We start from the raw sequence: 8,877 nt of genomic DNA on the forward strand, positions 1-8,877 counted from the left end.
CATGGTTTCAGCCGCCGCCTCCGCCGCCGCCGCCGCCGCCGCCGCCGCTGCCCAGCCGCCCCGGCTGCATGAAGCGACGCCGCTGCGCCCCCGGCCCTGGCCGCTGTCCCGCTGCGCCAGCGGGGAGCCTGGCCGCATGGCCCCCCGCCCCACGCTGCCCACCGAGTCCGGGTGGCCCCCCCACCACCGCCCCCCCCTCAGCCTCAGGCAAGGGGACCGAGGGGGGCGCGCGGACCCGCCGGCGGCACCTGCTCCGTCTGCAGCGCCCCCGCTTCCCCGGCTCCGCCGCGGCTCCTGCTTCAGCCTCTGCCGCCGCCGCCGCGCGCTGTTGCAGCCCCGAGTTCCTTCCCCGCTGCTAACTTTCTGCCGGGAGAGAGGAGAGGCGCGGAGGGGAGGAGGAGGGGGCCGGGCGCGCGCCCGGTGCCGCCGAGGGAAGGGGGGTGCGCCTCGCGCGCGCCTGCGAAGGGGGGCGCGGGAGCGGAGGCGTGCGCTAGGGCTGGGGCACCCGGGAGAACTGAGATCGTGCCCCCCAGCCCCCCAGCACACACGCACTTGGGATGTTCCCCACCCCACCTCGCGTACTCGCCTCCCTTGGGAGCTCGGGACGCCGTGTTCTCCATTCCTTTGCCCCAGTACTTTTAGAGAGGTAAAGCCCAACGCCTGCCGCCGGTGCCGCGCACCGGGAGCTGGAAGACAGCGGGTGACGAAGCTCTCGCTTCCGCTTTTCCCCTGGGACTCCAACTCAGCCCATCCCCGACCTTCCCTTCTCTCGCCCGGGATATCCTCCTGCATTCGGTCCAGGAGTGAATCCTTCTCTACAACCGCTTTCCCATCCCAACTTCCATCTTTCCAGCCACCCCCGCCCCCCCATCTTCTCTTGAAGCTCTTGATGGGTGGAGCTTTGACACAAGCCCCCAGGTTTCCCAGTCCCAGAGCTTTTCCCTCTGTCCCATCACCAGGTGACGACACTTTCTGCTTCAAGAGATGAGGCTGACACCCTTAATCACAGGTGCACACCCTTAATCACAGGTGCACACACCTGCGCCTCTTCGAGGGCATTGCCACTAACGGAGTTCACGGTTTCCTGGACTGAAATAGTGTGGGACCACTGTCGCTCTGAACACCTAAAAAGCGGAGACAAGCTGAGTTGCAGGGTGTCTGTGCATCGGCTCGCTGAAATTTTTTAAGTGTATTTTGTTTGCAGAGAGATCTCCACCCCTCACCTCCCTCTCCTGGGGGAAAATGGTAAACATCAGAAGGCTTTGGAAGATTCACAACTAGACTTTGCTTCCTGTTGCATTTTGCTCAGGGAAGTGAGGGAAATGGGAGAAAGAGACAGAGTGATCAACTGAGGCACTCCAGCAAACTCTGCTTTCTGCGACCGGGGCTGGCTCTGCACAGAGCTCTGCCAGGTGCCTCCTGGGGGTGGCTCTAGTGAGTACCATTTGCCCCCCAGCCACGGCTGGGTGCCTGACGGGGCTGCTTTCCCCTTGTTGGCTGCTGTGGCTGGCATCTCCAGTTTTGTTTGATCACATAATAGGAAAACCAGTTGAAAGAAAATGTATATAATGTCTAAATATTAACGAGATACCTAATGCCAAAGAGAAAAAAAAAAAAATGTTAATCAAATAAGATAAAGAACACGGACTTTTCCCTGAGTGAACAAAAGCTCACTGCTGCTCTCAGCTGGACACGAGTTTCCTTCACTGCAGCTTTTAGTTCAGATAAAGATTATTCTTTTATAATATATTTTTTATGGTACACTGGAGACCTCTGAAATGCAGAGTCTGGTGTCCTGTAAATCATTCTGTGTAACTAGGGATGCTTTTTCAAACACCACACAACTGCATTACTGTAATGTCAGTGGGAAGGGGCCAACTGGAACCGAGAGAAACACAAGCACTGCCCAGCCCTCCTTGTGCTCCGAGCCGTGCTCCAAGGTGGTCATCCAGGAAGCCTGGGTTGCGACAGATACTGCCTTGTCAGGGACAGTCTCTCTTTCAAGGCCCAGGCACTAGGATGTCCGGCATATGGCCCAGGTCCTCCTTGCAGTTCCTGCCTAGCACCCAAACTTTTCTATCTCCCCTCTCAGCAATCCAAACGAATCTGCTCCATGCCCAGTTTTACTAAAGATGTGCTCTCAAATTTGGAAAGATTTTGATAAAACGGTATCAAAACCAACGGTGGCAAATGGAGCTCTGAATGTGGCCAGCACAGTGATATTAAGAAATGTAAACTGGCTGCAATAGTTTAAACTGGGGGCTTTCCCAAAAAAGGAAAAAAAAAAAAAAAAAACACCTTGGAGAGGACGTTACTGTTGAAAAATCAGCAGATCCTGAACTTTGAGCCCCTCAGTCAGAGCTGAGAAGTAGAGCGAACATGCTGCCGTTTTCACAGTGCTCATACAAGTTGCCCCCACACGCACATTTATGTCACTTGCCTTGACACTGCTAGTAAGGACATTTCTCAGTATCCCTTTTGCCTCCAATCCTCAAATAGTAACGCTTTAATAACAAACTCTTGAAAGAATAGAGCCCCTTTGGTAAAATGTCAGGCCCACAAGTGATAGGGAGGAGGCGGGCTTTTTTGGAGAGGAACTTTGTAAATTTCACACTTAGGCAGTTGCCTATTTTTTATCTACTTTTGAGCTAGGCTTTTTCTAGGAGCAAGTCCTTGAGAAACCTGCAATGAAAAGTGGGAGCTACCTACACAGGGCGAACTCCGACGTCATCCAGCCATTCCCAATGGATCTGAAGACTCAATGGAAGATAGTTTTCTGTCTCCCCTGCCAACACCCACAGAATTCCTCTAACTGGTCTCCTGGCCTCACTCTGCCTCATTTCTATTCATCCTAGACAACAATAGCAGATCAATGTTTCTCAGGCAATGTTTTTTTAGTTCTACCAATGTACCCCCGACTCAAAAAACCGTTATCTCACTACCTAACTAATAAACTCCAACCTCTTTACCTTGGTACTCAAGATTCCCCCCACCTTTGGTGTATCTCCCAGTCCTGCCAAACCAAACAGTGCATGCTGTCCAAACATACACACTGCATTCTTCTCTTCTTTCTCCGTAGTATCAGATGATAGCATTCAAGCAAAGCTGTCATTTGCTAGCTAAGTGGCTTTTGGACAGGTCATTTTACCTCCCTCAGCCTCAGTTTCTGCATGTATAAGTTATGGATAAGACTCACCTCAAATTGTTTTTATAAATAATTAAATTGAATTAGCTAGAATATGCAAAAATCCCCGGCTCCCTGCCCGACATGGGGTGGCTACCAATAATTATTCAAATCTAAATATTGGCCCATGCCATGCTCTGCTTCCTTTTCCTATTAAAACTTTATTCTTGAAAAATATGTGTGTACTCTTTCTTCAAAACTATCCCAGTGTATCAGCTAAAGTTCACTGTCCTAAGATGTTCTGTTTGTAGCATTTATAATGTCAAGTCTAATGCCTTCTGGAGTATTGGTAAAGTTTTAGGTTTTTTTGTTTGCTTATTTTCTATAAAATAAAATCACTGGAAGGATTCATAGTAACTCAAATAACTAAAGGGAATTTTAAAAAATCAACAAACAACAAAAATTGGGTTTGGAAAGGACAGTACAGTGTGTGGTGGTCATTATTGACATTCGTCAAATATTGTCCAGTCTCCTTGTGGACATCTGGTAGGGATATACTTCCCTGGCCCCTTAAAGTTAGGTGTGACTATGTGCTGCTCTGGCTACTGAAATATGAACGGAAGTGAGGTTTGTCCCTTCCAGGCAGAAGCCTTGAGAGGCAGGAGGAGATTTGCCAGGGTCTGTTTTCCCTCCCTAGCAATTGCAGAAGAAAAGGGTTGAATACAGGGTCTTAGCTTCTGTATTAGGCCTTTCTCTTATTGCCATAAATAAATACCTGAGACTGGGTAATTTGTAAAGAAAAGAGGTTCAATTGGCTCACGATTCTGCAGGCTGTACAGGAAGCATTATGTTGCCATCTGCTTGGCTTCTGGGAGGCCTCAGGAAACTTACAATCATGGTGGAAGGTGAAGGGGCAACAGTCACATCTCATGGCCAGAGCAGGAGCAAGAGAGCGAGGCAGGAGGTGATATGCACCTCAGAGAACTCACTCACTGTCACTAGAATATTACCAAGGGGGTGGTGCTAAACCATTCATGAGAAATCTACCCCCAAGATCCACTTACCTCCCACCAGGCCCCACCTCCAACACTGGAGATTACAATTCAACATGAGATTTGGGCAGAGACACACATCCAAACTATTTCAGCACCCATCTACTCAATCCCGCACATTGATTAAGGATAATACAGATCCAGCCCCTCATGACAGGTACATGATCAAGAAATAGATCTGTGTTGTTTTCAGCTCCTGAGACTTACGGCTTGGTTATTACCGCAGCACAACCTAGACTATCTGACTGATTAAAGCACACATGCCATTAATTTTCCTTGCTGTTGACCAAAATGGCTTCATTCCTCCAATATTAGAATTCCCCTTCACAAAAGTAGATAAATGAAAGATTAAAAGCTCCATCAGGTAAAAAAGAAAAGTTTCCCAGAAATATAAGCAGAACTCTTGTCTCGTGTATAGCAACTATATTTCCTCAGCTCATCTTTCATCTGTTGATTAAAAAATATATCTATAAGTTGGGCATGGTGGCTGACACCGGCATTCCCAGCACTTAAAGAGGCCGAGGCAAGAAGATCACTTGAGCTCAGTAGTTCAAGAGCAGGCTGGGCAACATAATGAAACTCCGTCTCTACAAAAAACAAACAAACAAATAAAAGTGTATCTATAGAGATCTGGAGGTAAGCCTCCAGACAAAGCCAACATGGTGATAAAGGACAACATTGTATACTTGTAAAAAGATTTAAAACAGAATACTAGTGACCATGAACATATAAGACCTTGCATTGAAAAGACCTTGCATTGAAAAGACCTTGCGCTTACATAGGAAATAGAAATTGCTTAGAGCTGAAAGCACAACAGGACAAGATCTGGTGGATAGAATTGAGCAATACTCATAAGAAAGATTATAGATTCAAATATACTTATCCTCCCAAAACAAAATTTTAAAACAAATGAGCTACATGTTCAACTCAAGAAGTTAGAAAAAGAGCAAGAGTCAGGAAGTAAGGAAATAATAAAAATGAGAGCCAAGCTTATGTTTATATTTATTGGCTATTTATTTCTTGTTATGGACTGAATTGTGCCACCCTCCCCCTGCCTCCGAATTCAAAATGCTGAAGCCCTAACCTCCAATGTGACTGTATCAGACAACAGGGTCTTTAGGAGGTGATTAAGGTTAAATGAGGTCATACATGTAGAATCCTAATTAGATAGGACTGCAGCTGGAGAAGAAGAAATGATCTCTATTCCACTCCCTCTCTTTCTCCCTCTCCATGTGAAGATACAGTAAGAAGGTCACCATCTGCAAGACAAACGGAGCCTGTGCCAGAACTGGACCATGCTGGACACCTGATCTTGGACTTCTGGTTTTCAGAACTGTGAGAAAATAAATTTCCTAGGCCGGGCTCAGTGGCTCACTCCCGTAATCCTAACACTTTGGGAGGCCGAGGTGGGCAGATCACGAGGTCAGGAGATCAAGAACATCCTGGCTAACACGATGAAACCCAGTCTCTACTAAAAATACAAAAAATTAGCCAGGCATGGTGGCACGCGTCTAAGGTCCCAGCTACTCTGGAGGCTGAGGCAGCAGAATCACTTTAACCCGGGACGCGGAGGTTGCAGTGAGCCAAGATAGTGCCACTGCACTCCAGCCTGGGGGACAGAGCAAGTCTCCGTCTAAAAAAAAAAAAAAGAAAGAAAAGAAATTTCCTTTTTTTAAGCCACCTAATCTATTATATTTTGTTACAGCAGCCTGAGCTGACATTTATCTTTCATGTTTTATGTTTATTTGCCTGTTTATCATATTTTTATAAGTTTTCTATTGCTTGGTTGCTATCTCATTGATTCAAAAAAGTCTCTTTTTATTAGAGGTATCTGGGTTTTTTTCTAGCATATATCTTCCAATTATTGAATTACCAATTTGCCTTTACCAATTAACTGGTTTTAGTGTTTCTGATGACATATGTTTTTCATTTTTATGTAGTCAATGTCTCAGTGATGTTTTTTGTGTATTTTACCTTTGATGGAAAAAGGCATCCCTCAAACTATGTAAATATTCATCTATACTTTCTTCTAGGACATTTTTTGTTTATTTTCTCCACATAAATGTTTAAACCATCTGAAATTCATGTTTGTGTATAGTTTTACCAAGCTATCTAACTCTTTCTTTTTTTTTTCCTAGCACTAGTTATTTCCCAACAGTTTGAAACTCCAATGTCATAATAAACTCATAATGTTGGAATTTTCCCATCTAGAAATATAGGGGGCCGATCTCCATTAATTCAAATATTTTCTCTTATTGGACTTTCTGTAATTTCATTGACATAAACCTGGAACTGGATTAATGTTTTGACATCTGATGCTGCTTTGTTCAGTTTTATAAATCTCTTGCTCTCCTTTTGTTTCACTCATTTGTTCATTCTTTCAATTGTCATTTTTAAGCAACTAGTATATTCCTGGCCCTGGATTAGACATGGATGATAAAGTAGTGAGACAGACAGCAAGGTCTCTGTCCTCATTAAAGTTTAATAAAGTGAGACAAGTACTAAAAGAGAAAAAATACAGTTAGGCATGGTGGCTCACGCCTGTAATCTCAGTGCTCTGGGAGGTCGAGGTGAGAAGATCATTTGAGGCCAGGAGTTTCAGACCAGCCTGGGCAACATAGTAAGACCTCCATCTCTACAAAATATTTTAAAAATTAGCCTGGTGCAGTGGTGCACGCCTGGAGTCCTAGCTTATCAAGAGTTTGAGGCAGAAGGATCACTTGAGCCTGGGAGTTGGAGGCTGCAGTAGCTATGATCACACCATTGCATTCCAACCTGGGTGACAGAGAAAGATGCTGTCTCTAAAACAAGAGAGAGAGAGAGAGAATACAGAATGCCAGATGCTGAGGAAGCACATTTTTTTATATATACTTTAAGTTCTAGGGTACATGTGCACAACGTGCAGGTTTGTTACATATGTATACATGTGCCCTGTTGGTGTGCTGCACCCATTAACTGGTCATTTACATTAGGTATATCTCCTAATGCTATCCCTCCTCTCTCCCCCGACCCCACGACAGGCCCTGGTGTGTGGTGTTCCCCACCCTGTGTCCAAGTGTTCTCATTGTTCAACTCCCACCTATGAGTGAGAACATGCAGTGTTTGGTTTTCTGTCCTTGCGATAGTTTGCTCAGAATGATGGTTTCCAGCTTCATCCATGTCCCTACAAAGGACATGAACTCATCCTTTTTTATGGCTGCATAATATTCCATGGTGTATATGTGCCACATTTTCTTAATCCAGTCTATCATTGATGGACATTTGGGTTGGTTCCAAGTCTTTGCTATTGTGAATAGTGCCACAATAAACATATGTATGAATGTGTCTTTTTTTTTTTTTTTTGAGATGGAGTCTCACTCTGTCGCCCAGGCTGGAGTGCAGTGGCATGATATCGGCTCACTGCAACCTCTGCCTCCCAGGTTCATGCCATTCTTCTGCCTCAGCCTCCCGAGTAGCTGGGACTACAGGTGCCCACTACCACGCCCGGCTAATTTTTTGTATTTTTAGCAGAGGCGGGGTTTCCCATGTTGGCCAGGATAGTCTCCATCTCTTGTCCTCGTGATCCTCCCACCTCGACCTCCCAAACTGCTGGGATTACAGGTGTGAGCCGCCGCACCTGGCCACATGTGTCTTTATAGCAGCATGATTTATAATCCTTTGGGTATATAACCAGTAATGGGATGGCTGGGTCAAATGGTATTTCTAGTTCTAGATCCTTGAGGAATTGCCACACTGTCTTCCACAATAGTTTAACTAGCTTACAGTCCCACCAACAGTGTAAAGGAAGCACATTGTTAAAGCACCTAACCTAGAGTGCGGGCATAAGAGAACCCTTCACAGAGGAAGGGACATGTATGTCCATATGCAGTATAAAGAAAAAAATTGGATTAAGCCAGGTAAAGAAAGAAGGAGATTATTTTTAGTATGTGCAACATCCACCCATTTCACTCATTATACATACACTTAGCAACTTAAATTGAAGGCAACTTCCCTAAGAGAAAACAAGTATTTGCCAAAAACTACAGCTAACATTGTGATAAAACATGATGAAATATTAAAACCAAACCATTTAATGGAAGGAACAATGCAAATGTGCCTTCCAATGTAGCTTCTATTCATCAGTATACTGGCATCTGCAGTTAATGCAGTAAGATAAGAAAACATAATGAGGACATGAGAGTTGGGAAGAAATAAACAGATTATTATTTGCCAACTATATGTTCATGGGCAAAAGAAAATCTACCAACAAAAAAGCTGGTGAATAAAATTCAAAATACAGGTCAGGTGCAGAGGCTCACACCTGTAATCCCAGCACTTTGGGAGGCTGAAGCAAGAGGATCACTTGAGGCCAGGAGTTCGAGACCAGCCTAGGCAACATTGCAAGACCCCATCTCTACCAAAACAAATTAAAAACAAAGGCCGGGTACGGTGGCTCACGCCTGTAATCCCAGCACTTTGGAAGGCTGAGGCGGGCGGATCACGAGGTCAGGAGATCGAGACCATCCTGGCTAACACGGTGAAACCCTGTCTCTACTAAAAATACAAAAAATTAGCCGGGCGCGGTGGTGGGCACCTGTAGTCCCTGCTACTCGGGAGGCTGAGGCAGGAGAATGGTGTGAACCCGGGAGGTGGAGCTTGCAGTGAGCCGAGATCACGCCACTGCACTCTGGCCTGGGCGAAAGAGCAAGACTCCGTCTCAAA

The sequence above is a fragment of the Hylobates moloch genome, unplaced genomic scaffold, assembly GCF_009828535.3.
Source record: "Hylobates moloch isolate HMO894 unplaced genomic scaffold, HMol_V3 SCAFFOLD_6, whole genome shotgun sequence".
In the NCBI taxonomy this organism is placed as follows: Eukaryota; Metazoa; Chordata; class Mammalia; order Primates; family Hylobatidae; genus Hylobates; species Hylobates moloch.